We start from the raw sequence: 15,862 nt of genomic DNA, 5'->3' as shown, positions 1-15,862 counted from the left end.
AATAGACTCATGGGTATCATGCAATCTACTGTCCGCAGTCTACTTAAAAAACCCACCTTGCCAAATTCCTAACCATACAATCATTTCCTTCAATGCTTTTCTTTCTTATCACAGTCAACTCATAAAAGTCCTTATACTGATATGAGTTTGCATAATGCCTGGAAGATAGCACAATGGTTGCTGCTTAACTAATCTCCAGCTGCATGGAGGGCTGTTCTCTCTGTGATAATCCACACTAACAGGTTGTTATGGTTATATTTATATCTACCACAGTAGGAGACACCAGAAGGTGCTTAGTAAGTGCTTCTGGATTGACTAGAATGACCTGTAGACATCTTGGTTCTTTTCCAGAGCAGTGAAGAAAACCTGGTAATTTAATCCAACTCTGGCTCTTAGCAGCTCAGAGAGAAGTCTCTTATGAAAAAGAAAGAGGATAAAACCTTAGGGAGGTTGTTAGCAATTTAGCATTTCTGAGCCAGGTGGGAGCCTCTAATTTGCTCACTACAGAGAGCAACTTGATCTCCAGGGTGTGGCAACAGCAAAGCTACTGCTAATAAAGAGCCCTCACATTTGTTTAGCCCTTTATAGGTTACAAGATGCTTTCATATCTCTCATCTCACTGGAGCTCCCAGCAACCTTGTCAGGCAGATGTTACTAATCTTCATTTTGCAGAAGCAGAAGCTAAGGCATAGGTGGCCTATATGACATGACCAAAGTCACACAACTAGGAAATGGCACAGCTAGAACAAGTACCAAGATACTCCTGGTTGAATTAATCACGGCTTTTTCAAGACAGGAAAGAAACTTAACATAAAATAGTTTAAGCAGGAAATAAACTTTTGACTTACATAGCCAGGAAGGCATAGAAGATATTGTGGTTATTTCCCCAAGATCTGTTCCCTTTTCTCTTGCTATCTCCCCTATTTCCTTCCTCATTATCCAGGCTCCCCCTCCATCCCAACTGTGCCACCATGTGCTCTTGGGGAAACTGATCTACTCCTCATTGGAAGAGAAAGGTTTATGCTCAGGTTTACATTCATCAGCATAATCCCACTTCCTGGCTGCAGTTATTGGTTCAAGGATGGGCATGTGATACTATATGGACCAATGAGGAGCAAGGAGAGGTTTGTTGAGAATTTCAGAAAAAAAATTTCCTGAATTTTCTGAAAAAGTACCTGGAAGCAACTGCCTCCCACCAGATGTTAGGGGAATGGATACAACTGCCTTTTTAGAACTATGTAGAAATACAGACCCTAAAATGAAGCTGACACTGTGTATGGCAAACAAGGTCTATGATACATTATTCAACTGCTAGATCCACTAATTCTGAAGCACAACCTATCTCTGGACTTTGCAGCTCTGTAAGCCATGAGCTACCTTAGTATACTTCATGGCAAGTAACAGAAAACTCAAATTGGGTCTAGACATGAATGGGCTTCCTGTTACTTGCCTGTTCGCCATGGAGTATACCAAGGTAACTGAAGGAATGGAAGGGGGTGCTTGAGAAACAAGGGCTTTGGAGGCTGGAATTCGGATCTCCATAGCCCCGGGACTTTCCCTCTTCACTGTGCACTCTCACTGTCTCTCATTCTCTTCTACTGCAGACATGCTTCTCCACTATGTGGCAAGTTAAGTGATCACCTGCCACTTCACTTCAGTGTATCAGTTGGTGTGCTGACAGGAAAGAGGCCTTTCAGATTGAATAATCTGAGGAGAGTCTAATGAAGAGATTATATACAAAAGTATGGGTAGAAATACCACAAAGGATAATGGAGGGCCCCAGAGCTAGACACACTCGATGAGGAGATGTTCTCTCTCTGAAACCTGTAGGGATGAGGGAAGGTAGCAGCTACTGGAATCAGAAAGCAAAAGAGCTTTTTGGAGAGAATCACCTGACATCAATTGTGTCAAAGGATACATCAGATGGCATTCCAAACTCAATCTCTTCCTTCTTTCAGTTACCTGCTTGTGTTCCCCATTGATCAACCAGAATGGAAATGGAAGAGAAAGAAGCCTGTGGCGGCACTCCATATAGGTCAGCCTTCTGAGGCACAGTGGGCTTTAGAAGGGTGGAGGGTAGATTTAGAGGGGCATATGGAAGACATGCAGTATAATAAAGTTAGCAACCTCTGCAGAATGACAGCATTTTTTTTTAAATTAAGTAATCTCTATGCCCAACCTGGGGCTCTAACTCACAACTCCAAGGTCAAGAGTTGCATGCTTTACCAACTGAGCCAGCCAGGTGCCCCCAGAATATTCATTTTTAAGTTATCTGAGTGTCAATACCAGTAAAAGGAGTCTGGCCCTATTTGGGGCAGCGGCTGACTTCTTGAACCAGTTGTATAAACATACAAATAATTCCTTACTCTCAGCAAATACCCTGTGGAAGAGTGTATCAAGAAGAGTTTTATTATAAAACATAAATATCACCATGAATGAGCAGAATATTTAGATCTTACCTGGTTTTCCACTGACATTTTATTTTATTTTATTTTAATTCAATTAATTAATGTACAGTGTATTATTAGTTTCAGAGGCAGAGTTCAGTGATTCATCAGTTGTACATAACACTCAGTGCTCATTACATCATGTGCCCTCCTTAATGCCTATCACCCAGCTACCCCATCTCTCCACCTACCTCCCCTCCAGCAACCCTGTTTGTTTCCTACAGCTAAGAGTCCCTTATGGCTTGTTTCCCTCTCTGATTTCGTCTTATTTTATTTTTCCCTTCCTTCCTCTATGATCCTCTGTTTTGTTTCTTAAATTCCACATATGAGTGAAATCATATAATCGTCTTTCTCTGACTGACTTATTTTGCTTAGCATAATACCCTCTAGTTCCATTCCACTGACCTTTTTAATTGATGCAAGTTAAATACAAGGCTAGGGCTATCATAAAGCATCTCAGATCAGTGTAGCAGTGTTTTGGGCAATCACATTATTATTGTCATTGCTATTATTCTCATTACAGATTATAGCAGTATCTTTATTACTGTTAAAACAAAGTATTATTATTATTGTTATTACTAAATTATAGCTTAATGGTTAGGAAAAGGACTTTGGCTCATGACAGCAAAAGCTGAAAACGAATTTTCTTGTTATGTTCTCACAATGGAATATTAGCGAAGAATGAAAGTAGTGACAGCAAAATTTTTGTAACATAGAAAATCCAAGAAGATAATACAGATTATTAAAATCCTTTTATAAAAACAAGAAATAAGTAAAACAGCATAAGTGATAGAACACCTTCTCCTCAAAAGCAATTATAAAAACAAAATATAGGTGTCTTTGGGGCACCTGGGTGGCTCGGTCAGTTAAGTGTCTGACTCTTGATCTCAGCTCAGGTCTTGATCTCAGGGTCATGAGTTCAAGCCATGGGTTGGGTCTATGCTGGGTGTGGAGCCTACTTAAAAAAAAAAAAGGTGGATGTCTTAAGAGGGAGGCAAGGGGATGGGATAGGGTTAGAGAACATAAGAAAATGTAAGTTACCTGTTCTTAATTTAGGTGGTAGGTTCATGATTTTCATTTTATTAGTACAGATAAATAAATGAATATGATTAGGGCTCTGTGCTGGACCAATGATGAGAGTGTATCTATCATAAACTGATGATTATATTCAATTCTGTACTCTCTACTTAGGAACAACAACATTCTTCACCAAGAATACTGTTCATAACAGCTTTATCTGTAATAGCAAAAAAACTGAAAATAACACAAATGTCTAACTCAAATAACATTAACTGAAGTTGATGAATGATTAAACAAAACTGGCATATCCATAGAGTGGAATACTACTCAGCAATGAAAAGAAACGAACTAGTAATAAACACAATAATCTGGATGGCTATCAAGGGCATTTTGCTTAGTGAAAAAATACTAATTTCAAAAGCTACTCACTGCATGACTCCATTTAATAACATTCTCAAAATGACAAAACTATAGGATGTAGATGCCAAGAGGGTAACAGGACAGGGACAGATATATAAAGGAATAGCATTAGGGAGTTCCTTTGTGGTTAAGGGACAGTTTTGCATCTTGAATGTGTTGATGGTTACACAAATATACACATAAGATAAAACTGCATAGAACTACACACACACACACACACACCAAAATACCCAGCATATTGTAAAGATATAGTAGTCTAAGCACGTTGGTACAGACACATAAATAGACAAAAAGATTGATGGAATGGAAAAGAGAGACCAGTCATGGATCCAAATACAAACAGAAATTAAGTATCTGATAAGATGACATTTCTAATCAGTGACAAAAAAATATGGGTTTATTTAATAAAAATTATCTGAACTAAACAGATCAGAGATATCATAAGAAAAAAAAAAGCATATGGTTAAAGTATTAGGAGAAAGCATGAGATGACTTTTCTTAAATAATCAAGGAGAGTGGCGCCTGGGTGGCTCAGTCAGTTAAGCATCTGCCTTCGGCTCCGGTCATGATCCCAGGGTTCTGGGAACAAGTCCAATGTCGGGCTCCCTGCTCAGTGGGGAGTCTGCTTCTCCCTCTCCCTCTGCCTCTCCCTACTGCTGTGTTCTCTCTCTCTCAAATAAATAAAATTTAAAAAATAATCAAGGAGAAATTCAGAAAACATAAAATATTTATATAGATGACAATATAAAAATTAAAAATACCACACGTGAAATAATACAATAAACAAAGTAAAAAAAAAATGACAAGCTGGAAAATGTTTGTAAGACATACAACAGACAAAAAATCGATTTCCTTGAGATATAAAGAGCTCCTACAATAAGAGACAACCAATAAAAAATGGGAAAAGACATGAATGAAAGTTAATATCAATAACACAGCTGCAAAATATATATGAAATCTCATTCACAATTTAATTTTTTAAAGATTTTATTTATTTATTTATTTATTTGTTTGTTTGTTTATTTATTTATTTATTTATTCGACAGAGAGAGGGAGAGAGAGAGAGCACGCACAAGCAGGTGGAAAGGCAGGCAGAGGGAGAGGGAGAAGCAGGCTCCCCACTGAGCGGAGAGGCTGATAACCCTAGCTGAAGGCAGACGCCTAATCGACTGAGCCACCCAGGCGCCCCTCATTCACGATTTTAAAGATATATATTCTCTCTCTCTGTGTCAAATGGATAGATAAAATCTTTTTTTAAAAAGATAATAAATTTTAAAACTTCTAAAAAGTTTTATAATAAATTGTCTTGACCTAGGTGTATGGAGAAAAAGAAAGGACTAATTAACATCTTAGAAGGTTGGAGACCCTAAACCTTACGGGTAATTATCGTCTCATTCCTATGTTGTTTCAATAAAAAACTCACAATACTTAGCATCTGCACATGCCAGGCATTATTGGTGCTGAATATGCATCAGTGAACAAAATAGACAAAAACCCCTGCGCTTATGAAGCTCACATTCATTCAGGTAAGGAACAGAGAGGCATGCTGAGAGCTAAGTTCTGGATGAAGACAGGAGCAAGATGAGAGAGACAAAGGTAAAATTTACCTATTTCACATCTCTACATACAAATCCTCCCTCTCAACTGCCTGGCAATAACCTACCCATCTACTTCCGAGTTCATCTCTAACGAATCCTATCTCCTCCCTGACTTCTTCCCACTCTCCCTACATTGTAAAAAAATATTTTTACAAATTATGAGACAGTATATAATGTGGTGACAGTTTTTCATTTCCTGCAATGTATACAATTATGCCTTGGACATATAGGATGTTTGGTATACGAATAAATGAATTTTTGTCAAGGCAGCATGTGGACTATGTAAGCAGTAGAGCTGTTTTAAGAGAAAGCAGATGGCTTACAGGGAGGGGGCAGGAGAACAGATGACCAGGTTGCTGCTCCAAGATGCAAAATACACCTCTAATTAACTGCAATAAATGTGAATCATCAATATTGTGTCAGCAAATATGAAATCATTTTCAATAGGCCATAATGTAGCTAAAAGAAGTAGTGAAATACAGTAAAGAGAGTCCAACATGCACATCCATTTTTGTTTAACTATTTGAAAACAAAGTATTAATAGGTTAAGGCTATAAACATAATGGAAATATATTTAATTAATAGCAAATGAAAATACTTTATGGTCAAAGAATTGCTTTTTAGGCTTTTCACCACCTTAGCTTTAATTAACCAAAACTCTTTTGAAGTAGAACTTAGTCTTTTTGAAATAAAATATTTCCCCCAATGCTATTATTATAAAGCTGGAACACAACATCCTTGCCTTGGCATGTCATAAAAGCCACTTCTTTGTGTATACTTGTAATTCAAGCATGCAGTAAAGAGAGATTGCAGAACATTCAGGAATAAAAACCAAGAACAAGTGGGAAAGAAACATAATAAAAAGCCAGAATTATAATGTTCAAATACGTGGTGCTGACAGCCTTAATGAATGTACTTTTCAAAGATTACACATCACCAAAATCCCTTTTCACCAACAGGAGGCCAGAGAAACAGAGGAAGCAACACAAAAGGCAGATTTAGAATAAAGATGTGACATTAATTCAAGTCAGTGATAAATTAGAAAATAGTTCTTGAGAGTTAAAATGACTCATAATTTTAAGTGGTAAAATTTTCCAATTCTTATGTCGGGGAACACGTCTTGCTCTACCCCTACTTGGAATCAGTATTGCAACAAATAAAAAGTAAGAAATAAAAATACAAAAACATATTTTAAAAACAAAAATATTTAGGGGCGCCTGGGTGGCTCAGTCGTTAAGCGTCTGCCTTCGGCTCAGGGCGTGATCCCGGCGTTATGGGATCGAGCCCCACATCAGGCTCCTCCACTGGGAGCCTGCTTCTTCCTCTCCCACTCCCCCTGCTTGTGTTCCCTCTCTCGCTGGCTGTCTCTCTCTGTCAAATAAATAAATAAAATCTTAAAAAAATAAAAAAATAAAAATAAAAATATTTAAAAATTTTTTAAGTTAAAAAATGGAGTGGTTCTGCATCTGTGATGGGCAAAAACTGGAATCAATTATTTTTTTATTTTAATTTTAATTAAAAAAAATTTTTTAAGTAGACTCCATGCCTAGCATGGAGCCCAGCACAGGGCTCGAACTCACAACCCTGAGATCAAGACCTGAGCTGAAATCGAGAATTGGACACTTAACTGACTGAGCCACCCAGGCCCCCCCAAACTGGAATCAATTTGAAACTGTTTCCCTGTGGCAGCTGGAATCCAAGAGGTAGCTGTGCCAGGGTGGAGGCGGACAAAATGAACTGCCAAGTAGGGCATCCTGTGTGAAGACCAGTCTTTACCAATGTGTACCAAATCAGGCCAGTTCCAAATTATTAGGCCAGGTCCAACTCGGGCACCTCTTCTAAGTTAGTCGCAGCTTACCAGTGACCATGGTCAGCTTAGGAGATGATGTTCCCCAACATCCCTTGGCTGCTCCATGAGTTGGGGACTTGGTAGCTTCTGTACTCTGAAGAGGTCCTGTCAAAGACAGCTGCTACTCCGTCACCAAATCCCTTCCTTTGAGGTCACCTCAGCAGGATAAGCTCAAGGTGGTTGTGTTCTTCTACTCAAGATACCCTGATAACAGAGTGTGGCCAGGGGAGGATTTTATGTAGCTATTAGTTAGATATATTTTCATTGTGTTACTTGCCTGCATTGTGGATTGGGTGGATCAGTCACTTACTCAGGGGTGAACGAGGGCACAAACTCTGTGATGTGAGAGGGCAAGGGACATTGTGGCTACATAAAATTTTTCCGCCCCACTGGCCTTTAAGGTCTCCATGTCTTACTCTTATACTCTGCATTGTTATATTATTCAGCATCATGCCTGTCTTCCCTACAAAATAACCTAAAATGCTCAGCATGTACACATCCACATAGCTCCCAGCTCTCATTGTTCCCTGACCTGAATCCATGTTTCTACACCTGTCTCAACTCTCCCTCCTAGTCTCAGTGCAGCAATCCAAACAATCTCTCCTCCCTGTGAGCTCTCCAGTTGTCATGGTAACCAAAAGACAAGTGCAAAGAAAAAAAATCACATAACAAGGCTAGATACAAAAGTTGAGCTATCCCCAGGGGACTTGCTGAGACTACTTCATTTCTTTTAATCTTGAATGCATGTAACAAATAAACTACAATCTGTGTGGTTAAACTGTTTACCTTGATTAAAGAAAGGTGTATGGGGGGGCACTAGCTCAACCTGTTTTAAAGAGGTCTGTTGCCAACCTTTAAAGGCAACTTGCTTTAATTGCCTCAGGTTTTTTAAAATGGCATGAAAAAACTTCAAAAGTGACTCAAAAGGAATGTAATGAAATTCCACTCACTTCAGACAAAAAAATATCCTATTTCTTGACGATAAAGAATGCTTTAAGTAAAAGCAGGTTGTACAGCTCCACCCTTGCTTATTTTGCCTTGATTGAGATCAAGCACAGAAACCATTTCTCCAAGTGTTCCATGAGCACATATCATAGGCAAAATGGACTGCTCTTGGGATAGACTTTATACCAAATATTTGAAAAAGTACTTCATGAGATCAATTATTATTTCCTCTGATGTAAAAGTCCATGCACTCAAAAATAAGAACTGAACAACTCCTAACTGCCACACGAACTCACCTCTCTCAACACTGATATATGATATTTTCGTGCCCTCCCCCAGGAAATTTTGATGCCACACTGTGGCATTCAAAAACCTAAGCTAGTATGGCCTCTCTGTCTCTTGCTTTCTCTTTTAGTGTATAACACACACACATTCTCTCCCTTTTTCTCTGTCCTTCTAATTTTCCCCATTTCTCCCTATCTTTAGCAGATATCCTTGGGGCTTCTCCTTATGCCAATTCTTCCTATTCTCACGCTGGCAGAGTTCCACTTTTGAGTAGATCCCATCTTCCTGCCCAAGGCTCTCTAGCTCCAGCTCACTGCAGAAGGGAATTATGACTGATCTAAGAACTCATATGGTCTCATTCTCCTTGCCAGGAATTGGTTGGGTATGTATCTAATTTGGAAAATTAGTTGTGAGCAGAAAGCTGTCAAAAACCTCTGTGTTTTTAATTTCAAATTCCATTTGTTCATTATGGGTATATAGGAACATGATTGAGTTTTGTGTATTAGCCTTATATCCTGCAACCTTGCTATAATTGCTTATTAGTTCTAGGAGGGTTCTTTTTTTCTCAACTCTCTTGGATTTTCTACATAGACATTCATAACATTTGCAATCAAAGACAGTTTTATTTCTTCCTTAACCATATACCTTTTATTTCCTTTTCTTATGTTATTGCATTAGCTATGATTTCCAGTATGATGATGAAAAGGAGTGGTGAAAGGAGACATCCTTGCCTTGTTCCTCATGTTGGGGGGAAGATTCAAGTTTATCACCATTAAGTATGAGGTTAGCTGTAGGTTTTTATAGATATTACCAAATTGAGAAGTTCCCCTCTATTCCTAAATTCAATGACAGTTTTTATTGTGAATGGGTGTTGGGTTTTGCGCAATGTTTTCCTGCATCTATTGATATGATTTCTTCTATATCCTGTTGATGTAATGGATTACATTAAATGAATGTTGAACCAGCCTTGCATACCTGGGATAAATCCCACTTGTTTGCTAATGTTCTGTTGAAGATTTTCATATCTATGCTCATGAGAGATATTGTCTACAGTTTTCTTTTCTTGTAATGTCTTTGTCTGGTTTTGGTAATAGGGTAATTCTGGCCTCACAGAATGAGTTAGGAAGTATTCCCTCTGCTTCTATCTTCTGAAAGAGATTGTGGAGAATTGGTACAATTTCTTCCTTAAATGTCTGGGAGAACTCACCAGTGAACCCATTTGGGCTGGGTGCTTTTTGTTTTAGAAAGTTATTAATTACTGCTTCCATTTCAATTTCCTTAACAGATACAGGGCTCTTCAGATTGTTTATACCTTCTTGTGTGACTTTTGGCAGATTTTGTCTTTCAAGGAACTGGTCCATTTCATCTAGGTTACCAAATTTATAAGCATAGAATTTGTTTTGGTACCCTTTACTATCCTTTTTTTTTTTTTTAAGTAAATTCTACCCCCAACGTGGAGCTTGAATTCATGACCCTGAGATCAAGAATTGCATGCTCTATCAACTGAGTCAGCCAGACGCCCCCCCTTTTATTATCCTTTAATAAAATAAAAAAATTATTTATTTTTTAAGTTTAAAAAAAATTTATTTATTTACTTGAGAGAGAGTGTAAGCGAGAGAGAGGAGCAGAGGGAGGGAGAAGCAGACTCCCCACTGAGCAGGGAGCCCTACTCGGGGCTCAATCCTAGGACCCTGAGATCATGACCTGAGCCTCCCAGGTGCCCCTTATTCATTTATTTTAAAGGGATATATATATAGAGAGAGCACAGGCATGGATGGGGGCAGGGGCAGAGGGAAAGAATCTCAACCAGACTCCCCACTAAGCACAGAGCCTAACTCGAGGCTCGATCTCATGACCCTGCAATCATGACCTGAGCAGAAATCAAGAGTCAGATGCTCAACCTACTGAGCCACCCATGCACCCATTATCTTTTTAATGTCCATAGAATCTGTTGTGATGTTCTCTCCTTCATTTCTGAAAGTAGTAATCTGTCCTCTCACTCTCTTTCTCACTTACACTAGCTAGCAGCTTATTAATTCTTTTGATCTTTTCAAAGAACCAGCTTTTGGATTTGTTGATTTTCTCTATTGATTTTCTGTTTTCAATATCCTTGAGTCCTGTTCTAATTTTTACTATTTCTTTTCTTCTGCTTACTTTAGATTTAATTTGCTCTTCTTTTTCTAGTTTCCTAAAATCAAAGTTTAGATTATTGATTTTGGATTTTTCTTCTTTTCTAATATATGCATTCAATGCTATAAAATTCCTTCTAAGGATTGTTTACACTGATAACTTGTATTTTCATATGGTTCAAAACATTTTTAAATTTACTTTGACAAAACCACAATGAGATACCACCTCACATCAGTCAAAATGGCTAAAATTAACAAGTCAGGAAACAAGAGATGTTGGCGAGGATGTGGAGAAAGGGGAACCCTCCTACACTGTTGGTGGGAATGCAAGCTGGTGCAGCCGCTCTGGAAGACAGTATGGAGGTTCCTCAGAAAGTTGAAAATAGAGCTACTCTATGACCCAGCAATTGCACTACTGGGTATTTGCCCCAAATATACAAATGTAGTGATCCAAAGGGGCACCTGCACCCCAATGTTTATAGCAGCAATGTCCACAATAGCCAAACTATGAAAAGAGCCCAGATGTCCATCGACAGATGAAGGGATAAAGAAGAGGTGATATATGTATACACACACACACACACACACACACACACACGTATACACACACACACACACACACACATATATACATACAGTGGAATATTATGCAGCCATCAAAAAATGAAATCTTGCCATTTGCAATGACGTGGATGGAACTAGGGGTATCACGCTAAGAAGTCAATCAGAGAAAGACAATTATCATGTGATCTCACTGATATGTGGAATTTAAGAAACAAGGCAGAGGGCCATAGGAAAAGAGAGGAAAAAATGAAATAAGATGAAACTAGAGAGGGAGACAAACCATAAGAGACTTTAATCTTAGGAAACAAACTGAGGGTTGCTGGAAGGGAGGGGAATAGAGGGAATGGGGTAACTGGGTGGGTGATGGACACTGGGGTGGTTATGTGTTGTAATGAACACTGGGTATTATATAAGACTGATGAATCGCAGACCTGTACCCCTGAAATCAATAATACATTATATGTTAATTAATTGAATTTAAATTTTAAAATTATATTAAGAATAAATAAAAATGATACATTTACCTTGAGTTTCTTCTTTGACCCATGTGTTATGAGGAAGAATGTTGTTTAATCTTCAAATATTTTGGGATTTTCCAATTGTCTTTCTGTTGTTGATATCTAGTTTAATTCCATTGTGGTCTGAGAGCAGACATTCTTTTAAACGTGTTCAGGTGTGTTTTATGGCCCAGAATGTGGTCTATCTTGGTGAATGTTCCATATGAGCTTGAGAAGAATGTATATTTTGCTGTTAGATGAAGAAGTCTATGGATGTTCATTATATCCAGTTGATTAATGGTACTATTGAGTTCATCTATGTCCTTACTGATTTTCTGCCCCCTGGGTAGATCCATTTCTGATAAAAGGATGCTGAAATCTCCAAATGTAATAGTGAATTCATTTATTTCTCCTTGCAGTTCTATCAGTTTTTGTCTTACATATTTTGGTGGTCTGTTGTTAGGTGCATACACAATAAGGATTGTGATGTCTTCTTGAAGAATTAACCCCTTTATCATTATGCGATGTCCCTCTTCATCTCTGATAACTTTCTTTGCTCTTAAGTCTGTCCTGTCTGAAATAAAACTACTCCTGCTTTCTTTTGATTGGGGTTAATATTATCATATTTTCTTCATCCATTTAGTCATTTACTTTTAATCTGTATGTGTCTTTATATTTAAAGTGGGTTTCTTGTAGAAATCATATAGTTGGGTCCACTCTGAAAATCTAAATCTTTTAATTGCTGTATTGGACCATTGATATTTAAAGTCATATTGTAACAGTTGGACTAATTTCTGACATATTTGTTACTGTATTCTATTTGTTGCCCTTGTTCTTGTCCACTCTTTTGCCTTTTGTCATTCTAATTGAGCATATTGTATAATTCCATTTTTTCTTAGCATGTCATTCATATATATATATATATATATATATATTTAACTTTTTCTAGTAGTTGCCCTATAATTTGCAACTAATCCAAATCCACTTTCAAACAATCCTACACTGTTTCACAAGTAGTGTGAATGGCTTATAACAAAATAATTCCTCCTTCCCTTCCATTATATCATTGTTATTATTTATTTCACTTATATATATAAGAATATATAATCACTTTGCTGCCATTATTGTTTTGAACAAACTGTTTTCTGTTAGATCAATAAATAATAAGAAAATGAAACTTTTTTGAAAATTAAATGCTTTTATTTTACTTTCACTTATTTCTTCTCCAACGCTCTTCTTCTTCTTTTTTGATATGACTTTTTGACCTGTATCATTTTCCTTCTCTTCTTTTTTAAAAGATTTTATTTATTTTAGAGAGAGAGAGCATGCACACATGCATGCATGAGAGTGAAGGGAGGGGCACAGGGGAAGGGAGAGGGAGAATCTCAAGCAGACTCCTCACTGAGTGCCCAGTCCGATGCAGTGCTCAATCTCAGGGTTGTGAAACCAAGAGTCAGACGCTCAACTGACTGAGCCACCCAGGTGCCCCTCATTTTCCTTCTCTTCTAAAGAACTTTTAACATTTCCTGCAAGGCAGGTCTACTGGCAACAATTCCTTTGATTTTTGCTTGTCTAAGAAAGTCTTCACATCTCCTTCACTTTTGAAAGATTAGTTTGCAGAGAACATAATTCTAAGTTGTTTGTCTCTCAACACTTTCAATATTTCACTCCACTCTTGCCTACATGGTTTTTGAGAAGCTGATATAATTTGTATTTTTGCTCCTCTATGGGTAATCTGTTTTTTAATTTTGGGTTCTTTCAGGACTTTTTCTTCATCTTATATTATCAACAATTTGAATAAAATATCCCTACGTATTATGAATACAATTATCCCTACAAAATATCTTGGGCATTCATCTTGCTTGGTGTTCTCTGAGCTTCCTAGATCTGTGATTTGGTATCTGACATTAATTTGGGGAAATTCTCCTTCATTATTGCTTTAAATATTTCTTGTTTCTTTCTCTTTCTGACATTCTCATTATGCATGTCATCCTTTTTGTAGTTATCCCACAGTTCTTGAATATTCTGCTCTGTTTTTTTCTGTCTCTTTTCTCTTTGCTTTTCAGTTTTGGAAGTTTCTATTGAGATATCCTCAAGCTCAGAGATTCTTTTCTCAGCTGTGTGCAGTTGAGGAAAGAAGCCCATCAGAGGCACTCTTCATTTTTGCTATGGTGTTTTTGATCTCTAGCATTTTTTTCTGACTCTTTCTTACAATTACCATCTCTGTGCTTAAATTACCCATCTGTCCTTGCATGCTGTCTACTTTATCCATTAGAACCCTTAGCATATTAACCATGGTTGTTTTAAATTTCTGAGCTGATAATTCAAACAACCCTGCCGTATCTGAGTCTGGTTCTGATGCTTTTTCTGTCTCTCTAAACTGTTTTTTTGCCGCTCAATATGTCTTATAACTTTTTCGTGATAGTTGGACATGATGTACTGGGTAAAAGAACTGTTATAAAAAGGTCTTTAGTAATGAGGTAAGGTATGGGGGGAGTAGAAGTATTCTGTAGTCCTATGATTAGTATTAGTCTTTTAAGGAGCCTGTGCCTCTGGATTGTGAACTTCACAAATACATTCAGTCTTCTGCCCAACCCTTAGAAGGGACAGGATGGCTAGAGTGGGCTTAGGTTGGGTATTTCCCTTTCCATAGGTCAGTCAGGCTCTGATAAAAACCCAGCAGATTAGGCTTTGGTTAAACAGGATCTCCTGAGGATAGGCCTTGTTAAGAACAGGTGCTCTGGTATATTCAAAATGGCTACTTTCCCCCTTGCCCTGACAGAAGCATGAGGGATTTTTCTCAAATATTCACCATGAGAACCTGGTCAAGGCCCTGGAGGTAAAACCAACAAAAATATATACCCACATATGACTGGGTCTTCTTGGAGTTTTTGATTCTCAGACTTGGCCACACTGAGCCTCCAGTAACTCATCAGTTGCAGTTTTGGTTTTCCAACCGTTGCACTGGTCCCTGAGGTTTCTGCTTGTGGGTTTCTGCTACGGTAAATCGTGATTCTTCATATAGGCCTGTGTCTCCAGTTTGGGGGCAGCAGTTTGCATTGTAACCTCACTTCTCTGATGGACCCAAGAAAGCTGTTGATTTTTCAGTTTGTTCAACTCTTCATTTATTGTTAGGATGCAATGGCAACTTCCAAATTCCTTACATGCCTGAATGGAAACAGGAAGTCAGTAGTCATCTTTTGACCATGAGGCTGAAAGCCACGCATTTAGGATGACAGAGCAGGAAGATAAAAAAGAGACTGGTCACTATGGATGTCTTTGGCTTGCTGCACTTGGATTGCCTTCCTTGGGACTTCTTGTTATTTGGAAAACAAAAATACACTTCTCTTTGGTTAAGCCACTCTAATTTGATTTTCATTACATGTAGCGGAATGCAATCGTAACTGATATATACTTGGCCATTTCACTCCTCACTGATATTCCTAACTAAAGGGTGGGCAGAAAAATATGAGTGTGTGTGTGTGTGTGTGTGTGTGTGTTGCTCATTCCAGCTTGTGATTTATATAGAATTTTTTAAACAATGAAATCCACAAAAATAATACTTTTTAGTCCTCCTTTTGCCATATAATATCAGGTTATGTTCTCCTGTTGCTTTGAGTCCAAAATCTTTAATTTTCTTCTAATCCTAGAAATTTCTAGGAAACATCAGGCTGTGGACATCAGATCACCATAAAATCAGCCCAGAGCTAACTCCAACAGATTCAATTTCCTTTCATCCACAATATGCATATTATAATAGAAGGTGGATCTTGTAGTTCATCAGGAAATGTAACATTGTTAGAGACAGAAAACTGACTACATGCTACCGGTCCTTTCACTAAATAAATAGAAGATCTCTATAGAGAATAGGAAACCATAATAGTGCTATACCAAATTCGCAAAAGAATCTAAAAGAATTAAATATATATACAAAATACAATAATGGGGGGCGCCTGGGTGGCGCAGTCGTTAAGCGTCTGCCTTTGGCTCAGGGCATGATCCCGGCGTTCTGGGATTGAGCCCCACGTCAGTCTCCTCCACTGGGTCTGCTTCTTCCTCTTCCACTCCCCCTGCTTGTGTTCCCTCTCTCGCTGGCTGTCTCTGTCAC

General features: G+C 38.0%; 1 long non-coding RNA gene across 2 annotated transcripts in view; it reads right to left on the bottom strand.

Moving 5' to 3' along the window:
• LOC123804190 (uncharacterized) overlaps window positions 1-15,862 on the bottom strand; it is a 66,937-nt gene that overhangs the window by 43,981 nt on the left and 7,094 nt on the right. For both annotated transcript variants that reach the window (XR_015726933.1, XR_015726934.1), the window contains exon 2: window positions 11,782-14,922. This is a non-coding gene — a long non-coding RNA (uncharacterized LOC123804190). The remainder of the gene's footprint in view (window positions 1-11,781; window positions 14,923-15,862) is intronic.

Source organism: Ursus americanus, chromosome 16 (assembly GCF_024610735.1).
Source record: "Ursus americanus isolate L20-20 chromosome 16, mUrsAme1.1.p, whole genome shotgun sequence".
Classification (NCBI taxonomy): Eukaryota; Metazoa; Chordata; class Mammalia; order Carnivora; family Ursidae; genus Ursus; species Ursus americanus.
Note: the sequence above shows the minus strand (reverse complement) of the source record. Positions and strands in the feature narration are given on the sequence as shown.